Source organism: Onychostoma macrolepis, chromosome 10 (assembly GCF_012432095.1).
Source record: "Onychostoma macrolepis isolate SWU-2019 chromosome 10, ASM1243209v1, whole genome shotgun sequence".
NCBI classification, from domain to species: Eukaryota; Metazoa; Chordata; class Actinopteri; order Cypriniformes; family Cyprinidae; genus Onychostoma; species Onychostoma macrolepis.
The window spans coordinates 25,594,540-25,606,646 of NC_081164.1; the positions used below are offsets into that span (position 1 = coordinate 25,594,540).

The 12,107-nt window shown below is 34.7% G+C and overlaps 1 pseudogene; it reads left to right on the forward strand.

The window, feature by feature from the left end:
• The first annotated feature begins 5,169 nt into the window (after positions 1-5,169).
• LOC131547709 (bone morphogenetic protein 10-like) lies at positions 5,170-11,485 on the forward strand (annotated as a pseudogene).
• Positions 11,486-12,107: the final 622 nt, after the last annotated feature.

Below are 12,107 nucleotides of genomic sequence, written 5' to 3' on the forward strand. Positions count from 1 at the left end.
CATGCACCGCAAAAAATTAATCTCTTCCTCAGTATTTTTGTCTTGTTTTCCAGTACAAATATCTAATCATCCTTAAATCAATATTCATCTACTGGGGATACAAAATAAACATATGAAGTCTTGTTTTCTGGGAAATTGAACAAAATGAAGTGAGTTTGATTAAAACAAGAACAAATGGGGAATTGAAGCTTGTTTTACTTTGAATTAAGTGGATTTTTCTGACTACGCTGGCAGATATTTGTTCTTGTTTTAATCATAAACTAACTTCATTTTGATCAATTATTTATTTTTCATTTTGCTTCTCAAGTAAATGTGTCTTGATTTAAGAATTTATTAAACATTTGTACTGGAAAATAAGACAAAAATACTGAGGAAGCACTTCACTTTCTGCAGTATGACCAGAAGCACAGTAAAAGTTATTGCCATATTTAGAGCTGAAAAAGCATTTTTTGTGAGTGTGTGAAATGAACTAAAAAGTAACAGATCTGCTGTAAGTTGTATTTTCAAACAAGACATTTATGTAGAGTCCATGTTGATGTATTATTCTTTAGAAAGTCTTAAATTAACCTTTATAAAACCTGCTGTAAATTAAAATCGCATAGATGCAAATAGTAATAATAAATTATGCCATGATTTTTTTTAAGTGCAGAAATCTTACTGACTTAAAATATACATCACATTTTTAATAGTTTGTTAAAATGCATATGAATTTAATTTTGGATTACATTTTTTTGAGTGTACGTTCAAGTAAAATCTAGTGCATTGAAGAGTTTCTTCAAAGTGTCTCCTTTCCAACAAAGAACAAAAGCACAGAAGGTCTGGAGTGACATCAGTGCAAGTAAATTAAAAAATGTTCATTTTTTGCTGAAATATTCCTATATAACAGTACATTTCTTCCCAGCGGTGCTGCCTATCTATAGCCTGATGTTGGTGAATCTCTGATGAACGGCACAGCTGGAGTCTGAATGAAGGCTTTGCTAATGTCAGCCGTGTTTCGCTGTCAATCTTGCAGTGAAAACTCGACTTCACCTTCCCATCACTGTTCTTCCATTGTGGTGTAAAGCTTGTGACTTATTTCAGAACTACTCCTTTATCACTTCATGTTGTGAGTAAATGAGCCCGTACATGTGTGCCACTGGTGCTGTATGTGTAGAAAGAATCAAAAGAAACACAATAAATGCTGCCATCAGCCACCTGCAGGGAAGCTTAATCAAGCATTCAAATCAAGCATCAGGAAAACTGATGTGCGAGCTGGTTATGATTTCCCAATCATAGCAATCTAGCCTTTAATTAGCCCTCTTTGAAACTCTTTCAGAGTGATGCTTGAACACACATCACCTCATCAAACTTATAATGCTATTACAGCAGACCTGTTACATTTCACCTGAATGACTTTACACTGACACCTAGTGGATGATCAGTAATACAGCTGGAAAATCCACTCTAAATTCAGGATTTAATTGCATGTAAAATTTCCATTCGTTTGGATTACACAGTTTTTACTTAAACTAATATTTGTATATTATTTTAAATATAATAATATTTGAGATAATATTTTAATGCGTTTATGCAAATTTGTCAGTCATACATACATGAACCAGATCAGATTTCTATAACAATACTAATAAACTGAATGCGTTTTAAATGCACAATAAACAGATTTATGTATTTATTATCAATAATTTTTTTCAGTCTCTTACATTTAATCTAATTGAATATTGCTTGTTCCACAACTAGTCATATTTAACCATGCTTTTTTTTTTAACTGAATACCTTTGATGGTTTTCACAAGATTTATGCTGATTTTTAAGCAATTTGAAAAAAATGCATTTTGAAAATTACTTAAATTGTTTTAGTGCAAAATTTTAACCTTGTTTATTTGTACAAGTGACAAGAATGCATTATATTAAGTTTATTAGTTTGTTAAAACTGTCATCCAAATGCAAATCTATTTTTTGTTGTTTTCTTCTTGTCTGTAAAGCACTTTGTAAACGCTGTTTTTAAAACTATATTCGAAACCATATTCATATGTAGATTTTTAGTTCTTAATTGCTGTAGACAGTTAAAATACCAAAAAAAAAGGATGAAGTATCAACTACTCTAATTATACCAATTCATGTCTAATGAGCCTCAAATATAAAAACAAACAAATGTTTTCTGAATTATTTTCATTTATTAATAAAAAAAGAACAAGCTAAGAGATCTGTTTGTGAATATTTAGTATGTTATTAATATTATTTAGTATTTTATTTCAGACTACTCTATCACTGAGATATCATTATAGTTTTATTAATATTTTGAATTAGTTTTTATTTTTTATATTTTCTGTTTTTATTTTAAGTTAAAGTTTTAGTAATTTTGTTTTAAGTTTTTTTGTGTGTGTGTGTGTGTGTTTAAAATATGTCTATATAGTGTTAATTAATTTTTATTTCAGTTTCAGTCTTAGTTATTTAAAAGGACAATGTAAAGCTGCAGTCCGTAACTATTTTGGGTTAAAAATGATCCGAAATCAATATTTGAGCAAGGAGCGTGAGGATCCTGCAGGTGATGGATCGTTTATAGCCTTTTCTCACAGCAGCTGGAATAATTAAATGTATCATTTTGATGGCGGATTGTAATCCAGAAAGGATTGTGTTTACAGGTGCTGGTCATATAATTAGAATATCATCAAAAAGTTGATTTATTTCACTAATTCCATTCAAAAAGTGAAACTTGTATATTATATTCATTCATTACACACAGACTTATATATTTCAAATGTTTATTTCTTTTAATTTTGATGATTAGAGCTTACAGCTCATGAAAGTCAAAAATCAGTATCTCAAAATATTAGAATATTACTTAAGACCAATACAAAGAAAGGATTTTTAGGAATCTTGGTCAACTGAAAAGTATGAAAATGAAAAGTATGAGCATGTACAGCACTCAATACTTAGTTGGGGCTCCTTTTGCCTGAATTACTGCAGCAATGCGGCGTGGCATGGAGTCGATCAGTCTGTGGCACTGCTCAGGTGTTATGAGAGCCCAGGTTGCTCTGATAGTGGCCTTCAGCTCATCTGCATTGTTGGGTCTGGTGTCTCTCATCTTCCTCTTGACAATACCCCATAGATTCTCTATGGGGTTCAGGTCAGGCGAGTTTGCTGGCCAATCAAGCACAGTAACACTATGGTCATTGAACCAGCTTTTGGTACCTTTGGCAGTGTGGGCAGGTGCCAAGTCCTGCTGGAAAATGAAATCAGCATCTTCATAAAGCTTGTCAACTGAAGGAAGCATGAAGTGCTCTAAAATTTCCTGGTAGATGGCTGCGTTGACTGTGGACATCAGAAAACACAGTGGACCAACACCAGCAGATGACATGGCAGCCCAAATCATCACTGACTGTGGAAACTTCACACTGGACTTCAAGCAACATGGATTCTGTGCCTCTCCACTCTTCCTTCAGACTCTGGGACCTTGACTTCCAAATGAAATGTAAAATTTACTTTCATCTGAAAAGAGGACTTTGGACCACTGAGCAACAGTCCAGTTCTTGTTCTCCACAGCCCAGTTAAGATGCTTCTGACGTTGTCTCTGGTTCAGAAGTGGCTTGGTAGCCCTTTTCCTGAAGACGTCTGAGCGTGGTGACTCTTGATGCACTGACTCCAGCTTCAGTTCTCTCCTTGTGAAGCTCTCCCAAGTGTTTGATTCGGCTTTGCTTGACTGTATTCTCAAGCTTGTGGTCATCCCTGTTGCTTGTGCACCTTTTCCTACCCAAATTCTTCCTTCCAGTCAACTTTGCATTTAATATGCTTTGATACAGCACTCTGTAAACAGCCACACCTTTCAGTAATGACCTTCTGTGACTTACCCTCTTTGTGGAGGGTGTCAATGCTCGTCTTCTGGATCATTGCCAAGTCAGCAGTCTTCCCCATTATTGTGGTTTCAACGAACAAGAGATACTCAGAATTTATACTGTAGGGAAGGTCATTTATTCAAACTCAAATGTAAATATTCTAATATTTTGAGATACTGATTTTTGACTTTCATGAGCTGTAAGCTCTAATCATCAAAATTAAAAGAAATAAACATTTGAAATATATCAGTCTGTGTGTAATGAATGAATATAATATACAAGTTTCACTTTTTGAATGGAATTAGTTAAATAAATCAACTTTTTGATGATATTCTAATTATATGACCAGCACCTGTATATGAAACACATGTGAATGAAATTTAAATTATATTCCAGTTTTAAATGTACTTCTGATTACAGATAGCCTTTGTATTTTAAAGACAACCAGCTCGAAGGGAGCATAGATACTTTTTGGGTTAAAAGAATTTATGGAATTCGAATGGTATGACAATTGGACAATCTACTCGCTTATACACACTATACTCATTGTCACGCAGTGCTGATGTTGTTAACATTAATAATTTGAGAACAAAGTATAGCAATAATAATAATTTGCACGGTTAGATGTGATATGAGCTAACCGATCGTTAGATTTAATTACCATTGGTAGCGCGATTTATTGTAATTCTTTTTTCCTGGGTTGGTCAGAACAAACATGGCAGACTTGTTACTTGTTCAGATGACAATATACGGTGAAAATTCTTATTTGGGTCATATATTCCAACACGGAGGCTAGAATCTGTGATTCCTGAGTACAGTATCCACACCGGTGCGGTGACTGACAGACCGACACACATACACCTCAAAACATAAGGTTCATCCGGGCCGGAGCCGCACCGGATCACAACCCCGCGCACGGAAGATAATTCCACACAGGGCTGCAATTCCAGGTTTTCAAACAGAGATGGCGACAAACAGGCAAAACTTAAGGACTGCAGCTTTAAACTAAATGGAAATGAGAAATGTTGGTTATGCAATTAACTGAAATAAAATACGTTTTAAGGTTTTTTTATATTTCATTTTAAAGCTTAATTTATTTCAAATAACGAAAATGTTTTTTTATGGCTTTAGTTTTAATTAACTAAAATAACCCAACTTGAGCCTGAACTACATTTAACTGTGTTTGTACCACGGTTTCTATTAGTACACTCTTAAAAATAAAGGTGTTTCACGATGCCATAGAAGAACCTTTTGTCTGAATGGTTCCATAAAGAACCTTTAACATCTGAAGAACCTTTGTTTCACAAAATGTTCTTTGTGGCGAAAGAAGGTTCTTCAGATTATAAAAAGGTAAGAAAGAGATGGTTCTTTGACTGAATGTTCTTCTGTGGCATCGCTGTGAAGAAGCTTTTAAGCACTTTTATTTTTAAGAGTGTATTTCTACAGGAATCACTTTTTCTTGCTTTTAATAACGTGTTTTCCATCCTTTGATTGCAACGGTGAAGCTAAATCGCTTCCTGTACGTCTGCTCAATGTAAATGTGAATGTACCAAGCGCATACGTTTGTGCTGGACGTCTGAGAAAGGCATGCATGGAAAGAAGATACAGGAAGTGTGAGGAACCCGGACGCACTATGAAAGGCCCACAGACCAAGTGGCAACATCTCCAAACTTGTCAGCACAAGCGGGTCGACACCGTAGTCCTGCCCTCCACACTCGATCACAAGATCCACAAGGACAAGGCTGTTTTTCCTCTCGCAGCACATCAAGCTGTCAGACCAAAGACAGACGGACGGACCTGCGCAGGTGTCCCAAATCCTCCTGATATTACACATCATCCCTCGCCTCTCCCAGCGCAGTCATGCCTGTTTCTGGGCTCTCTGGAGTCGGGTGCGTTTGGGTCCTGAGCCTCTGTGTTCTCCTGCTGTCCTCGGGTCGCTGCGGCCCGGTTCCTCCCCCCGAGGAGCGCCGCTCTGCTCCAGGTGTTGTGGATGAAGTGGACATGCAGGAGGTTCTGGGTCAGTTTCTGCAGGTGTTGAACTGGACGGATCAGGGGCCCCAGCCGAGGCCCCGCTCCGAACCGCCCGAGTACATGCTGGAACTGTACAACCGATTCAACAACGACCGCAGCGCCGCGTCGTCGGCCAACATCATCAGGAGCTTCAGGAATGAAGGTGAGGAGGCTCAGTTTGTTTTGTTTTTAGTGAATATTACAGTTTTTTTTCAACTGCTTACACACAAAATCTTTCCTTGTCAAACAATTTTCTGAAAGCTGACACTCAGCACACACCAAATCTGCAAAACCATAGACTAATTCTCAGCCTTTGACTCAGTTTTCAATTTCATAAAACACTTTTTGCAAAACACAACACACAATTCTCTATGTAACACACAAAAATCGAACGGGAATTAATATTATGGCAAAGATGTTTGCAAATGTTTGCTTTTGAGATGTGTTTGTGATATTTTGAGATATTTAGAGATGTGAGGCATTTTGTGTGTGCAATTCTTGGATTTGTGCGTGAAGTTTTGAAAAAAGGAGGCAAAGTTTTGAAAATGTACAAAAAGCAAAGGAATCCAGTCAGATAACTTTTTTTTTTTTGCTTTTATTTGGTTCATCTTAGGTCAGACAGAAAGTAACAATAACGTAAATATAGTAATATACTATAAATTAATTAGATATCTACATATAACATACAACCATACATTAATTCAGATGAAGAAGAAAAAACAGCAGGCAATCATAGTTTTACGTTCAAATAAAGAAAGAAAGGAAAAAAAAGGAAAGAAAACATTCTTAGAACTTTTATCAATCTTTGTCACATTTATTTCTATAGCGCTTTGTACAACACAGATAGTCTCAAAGCATTAATAAACAGGAAAATAACTGTTAATGTTTGTAAATTAATCGATTATGTAATATTCAAGCTCAGCTGTAAAGCAGCTCTACAGAAGACAACAGTGTCATTATTCAACTCAATTCAGTTCAACTTTAATTTAGTTTCAGTGTTGCAAAGTTGTGATTTATTTATTGTTTATTGTTGAATATTGTGTATATATTGTCTTCAGTTTGAACATTAGAGATCAGAGTTCTGTCCTTTTTTTCATGGTTTTGTACTTCTTAGGTTTTCAGTAATTAGAATAACTTATGAAATTACTATTACAAATAAATATTTTAAATAACCATTATTTTGAATTATTATTATTTTGGGAAATTTGATATTATTTAATGTTTTTATTAGTATTACTATAATTATTTAACCATTATTTAAATAAAAATAAATATTAATTTATTGTTATTATTTTACTGAAATGTATATATGATATTATTATTATTATTACTTAAATATGATATTTAACATTCTTTAAAACATTCTTTTTAAATAATAATTAACTGAAATATTATTATTATTATTACTAGTACTGCTACTGCATTATTAAATAGAATATTTATTATTATTTAATGATTATTTAAATTATTTTTTAATGATTATTTTAAGTAATTATAATTTTAATAATTATTATTAGAATTATTTAACAATTCTTTAAATAAAAATAAATGATAATTATTTAAACTTATTATTTCAATAAATATGATAGTCATGGCCAAAAATATCAGCAACCTTGGTAAATATGATCAAAGAAGGCTGTGAAAATTAATCTGTATCATTAATCCTTTTGATCTTTTATTTAAAAAATTCACAAAAATCTAACCTTTCATTGGATAATAAGAATTTAAAATGGGGGGAAATATCATTATGAAATAAATGTTTTTCTCTAATACACATTGGCCACAATTAACGGCACCCTTTTATTCAATACTTTCTGAAACCTTCATTTGTCAGTTTAACAGCTCTAAATGTTCTCCTATAATGCCTGATGAGGTTAGAGACACCTGACGAGAGATCAGAGACCATTCCTTCATCCAGAATCACTCCAGACCCTTTAGATTCACAGCTTCTTCTCTTCAGGTCACTCATGTTCTACAGGGTTCAGGTCAGAGGACTGGAATGACCAGCAGAAGCTTGGTTTTGTGCTCAGTGACCCATTTTGTGTTGTTTTGAGGTTTGTGTTTGGATTATTGTACGGTTGGAAGATCCAAACATGGCCCATTATAAGATTTCTAACAGAGTCAGTCACTTATTGATTTTTTATCTGTTGGTATTTGATAGAATCCATGATGCCATGTGTCTAAACAAGATGTCCAGGACCTCCAGCAGAAATATAGGCCACAACATCACAAATACAGCAGTATATTTCACTGTACACATGGGGTACTTTTTAAACCCATCTTGAGTGTTTGCTGCTAAAAAGCAAATTTTTTAGTTTGATCTGAGCATAGAAGCCAGTCCCATCTGAAGTTCCAGTCGTGTCTGATAACTGAATATGCTGGAGTTTGTTTTTGGATGAGCGAGGAGAATTTTTCTTGAAATCCTCCCAAACAACATGTGCTGATGTATGTGCTGTTTGACCATTTTTTTTAAAGGTTTTCTGACCCTGAGACTCAACTATTTTCTCCAGCTGTGGTCCTCGGAGAGTCTTTAGCCGCTCAAACTCTCCTCCTCACCGTGCATTAGGACGATATAGACACACGTCTTCTTCCAGGCAGTTTCCTAACATTTTATGTTGATTGGAAATTCTTAATTATTGCCCTGATGGTGGAGATGGGAATTTTCACTGCTCCAGCTCTTTTCTTAAAGCCACTTCACTAATTTGTGAAGCTCAATTATCTTTTGCTGCACATCAGAAATATATTCTTTGGTTTTTCTCATTGTGATGATGATTAAGGGAATTTGGGCTTTGTTTTCCCTCCTGTTTATATTTCTGTGAAACAGGAAGCCATGGCTGGATAATTTCATGTTCATAATCACCCTGGAGTGCTCAAAATTGTGAATATGAATGGGAATATACTTCAGAGATATTTTACTCATAAAAATTTCTAGGGGTGCCAATAATTGTGTCCAACGTGTATTTGAGAAAAACATTTATCTCATAATGATATTTCCCCCAATTTTAAATTCTTATTATTCAATGAAAGGCTAGATTTTTGTGAATTTTTTAATAAAAGATCAAAAGGATTAACAATGCAGATTAATTTTAATTAGTCTTCTTTGATCATAATTACCAACGGTGCCATTATTTTTGGCCATGACTGTAAATAAATATGATATTATTTAACAGTTCTTTAAATTGAAATTTCAAATATTTATTGTTTTTCTCCTGTTCTTTCCTTACGCACACATAACAGATCCATCATCTGTTGCATCACCTCAACAGTTTTACTGAAATTCATTCAAAGTTATTCCTCTGTCTCTGATCTGCAGACCACACCTCACACCGTCTCCTGTTCAACATCTCTGTCCCGCAGCAGGAGCGCGTGGTCAGCGCCGAGCTGCGGCTCCACATGCTTCTCAAGACAGACTCGCACCAGCGCATCGGAGCGGGGTGGAAGGTGAGCGTGTTCGACGCACGCTGCCAGAGAGATCCGCTGGCGTCAAAGCACGTGCATCGCAGGGAGAGCGGCTGGGAAGTGTTCGACATGACCCACGCCGTCCAGCATTGGAGGAAAGCCAATGCATTGACCCCCAGACTGGAGGTTCATATCGAAAACATGCAAGCGTTTAGGAATACGAATGTAGATCTTGACATCGACAGGAATCCGGATAGAAAACACGAGCCTGCGCTGATCGTCTTCTCAGACGACTCGAGTGAAATCCATCAACTCCAAAGGAAGATGAACGAGGAGGATCAAGAGGATCGAGACGAGATGCTTTTAACCCAAACACGCTCGAACCTGATCTACGACGACGGTTCGAGAGTCCGGCGCAGCGCTAAAACAGAGGACTGCAGGAAAGCCGAGATGTACGTGGATTTTAAGGACATCGGCTGGGACTCGTTCGTCTTTGCTCCGACTGGTTATCAAGCGTTCACCTGCCGCGGCGCCTGCAATTATCCTCTGGCTCGGGAGGTGACGCCCACCAAACACGCTATAGTCCAGACGCTGCTCAATCTGAAGAGTCCTCAGAGAGCCACACAGGCCTGCTGCGTTCCCACCGAGCTCAAGCCCATTTCCCTGCTGTACGAGAACGAGAACGGCGTGGTGGTTTTGAATAATAAATACGAGGGCATGGTGGTCAAGGAATGCGGATGCAGATAGTCGGAAGAAAACTCCAAAAAAGACAAAATAGGAGGAAACCGTAGTCGTTTGCATCGTGAACTGAACATCCAGAATCTTGGCGCCTCTAACAGCATTTTATTTAGGCCTCATGTATATTTTAGTGCTGTCAAACAATTAATCGCATCCAAAATAGACGTTTTTGTTTACATAATATATGTATGTGTACTGTATATGTGACCCTGGAGCACAGTCATAAGCAGCACAGGTATATTTGTAGCAATAGCCAACAATACACTGTATGGGTCAAAATGATCCATTTCTCCTTTATGCCAAAAATCATTAGGATATTAAGTAAAGATCATGTTGCATGAAGATATCTTGTAAATTTCTTACCGTAAATGTATCAAAACTTAATTTTTGATTAGTAATATGCATCGCTAAGAACTTCATTTGGACAACTTTAAAGGAGATTTTCTCAATATTTAGATTTTTTTGCACCCTCAGATTCCAGATTTTCAAATAGTTGTATCTCAGCCAAATATTGTCCGATCCTAACAAACCATACATCAATGGAAAGATTATATATTCAGCTTTTAGATGATGTATAAATCTCAATTTCGAAAAATTGACACTTAAGACTGGTTTTTTCATACAGGGTCACATATAAATACACATACATGCATATATTTCAGAAAAATATGCTATGTTTATATATTAAATATATTTATATATAATATACATTATATGAATATAAATATATACATGTAAATATTTTCAAAATATATACTTTGTGTGTGTACTTGTATAGATATATATATATATAGATATATATAGATATAGATAGATATAGATAGATAATAAATGTACACAGAACACAGATATATATTATGCAAACAAAAACGTGTTTGACAGCACTAGTATATTTATTAGTTGTAAATTAGTCTGTTTTCTATTGTGATATACAACACACTGCTTATAGGTGTTTAATTATTGTCACTTATTATGAGTGAAGTTGAAACTAAACCTGCTGAAATAACAGTGTTATGCTGCTTAATTTGATCATTGCATTCATGTTTTTGTTTAGTTTTTATAATAGATAAAGGTTCTTTATAATAATACAGAAAAAGGTTCCAATGGGGTGTTTTTGCAGCAACAGCATAGAAGAACCATTTCTGGTTCCCAAAAGAACCTTTTAGTGCTATGCTTAAAATAACTACCTTTTTCTTTGTTTGAAGAACATTTAAAAATCTTAAGAACCTTTTTCTGCTACACTCTTAAAAATAAAGGTGCTTCATTAGCATTGATGATTCCTTGAAGAATCTTTAACATTTGTGGAGCCAATGAAGGTTCTTTAGATTAGAACCTAGGTAGAACCTAATCAACTTGGGTTCTTAGATTAGGTTCTTTAGATTAGTAAAATATTCTTCTAATACTAAGAAAAAGGTCTGAAAGTTTCTTTGGCCAAGTGGCAAAACAAAATATTTTCAAATAAAATATTTTTCACAATGTACAAAAAAAAAAAAAAAAAACATTAAATATTTTTGTTAATACATTTATTTATTAGCACATTTTTGTATATTTTTGAAAATATATTTTAAAAATATAAATATATATTTTAAAAGCATTTAAAATTATTTCAATCCAAGAAAAAGCTGTCACTGTCAAAATTTCTACATACTTAAAGTTCATAAGAATAATCAAATTGGCTGTGCAAGCGATTTTAATTTAAATTATATTGAACTGACTTCATTCATATATAACTTAAAAAATGAAGTTGAAAAGATAATGGAAAAATATGTGGTGCCTTACTGGTCGCATCAACTTTTACAGTGTTTGTTGTCTATAACTAGTGAATGTAGCATACTTAGCTTTTCCATCCAGATTTACATTTAGCCTAAATGTAGGCTACGGTAAGATTGGACATGCATTTTCTTGCCCCTGAAATACAATTTAAAATACATTTTGGTTTATGAAGGATGAAATTAAATATTTTAAATTTTAAAAAATATATATATATATTTCGGGTTTTTTTGCTGCTGCTGCTGTATGGGGGAAACCAAAAACGTTCTTCTATGGCATTGTTGCAAAAAAAAAAAACCTTGGTTAAGAGTGTATAAGAGTTTGCTGTCAATGGAAAGGTTCTATGGATGTTAATGCT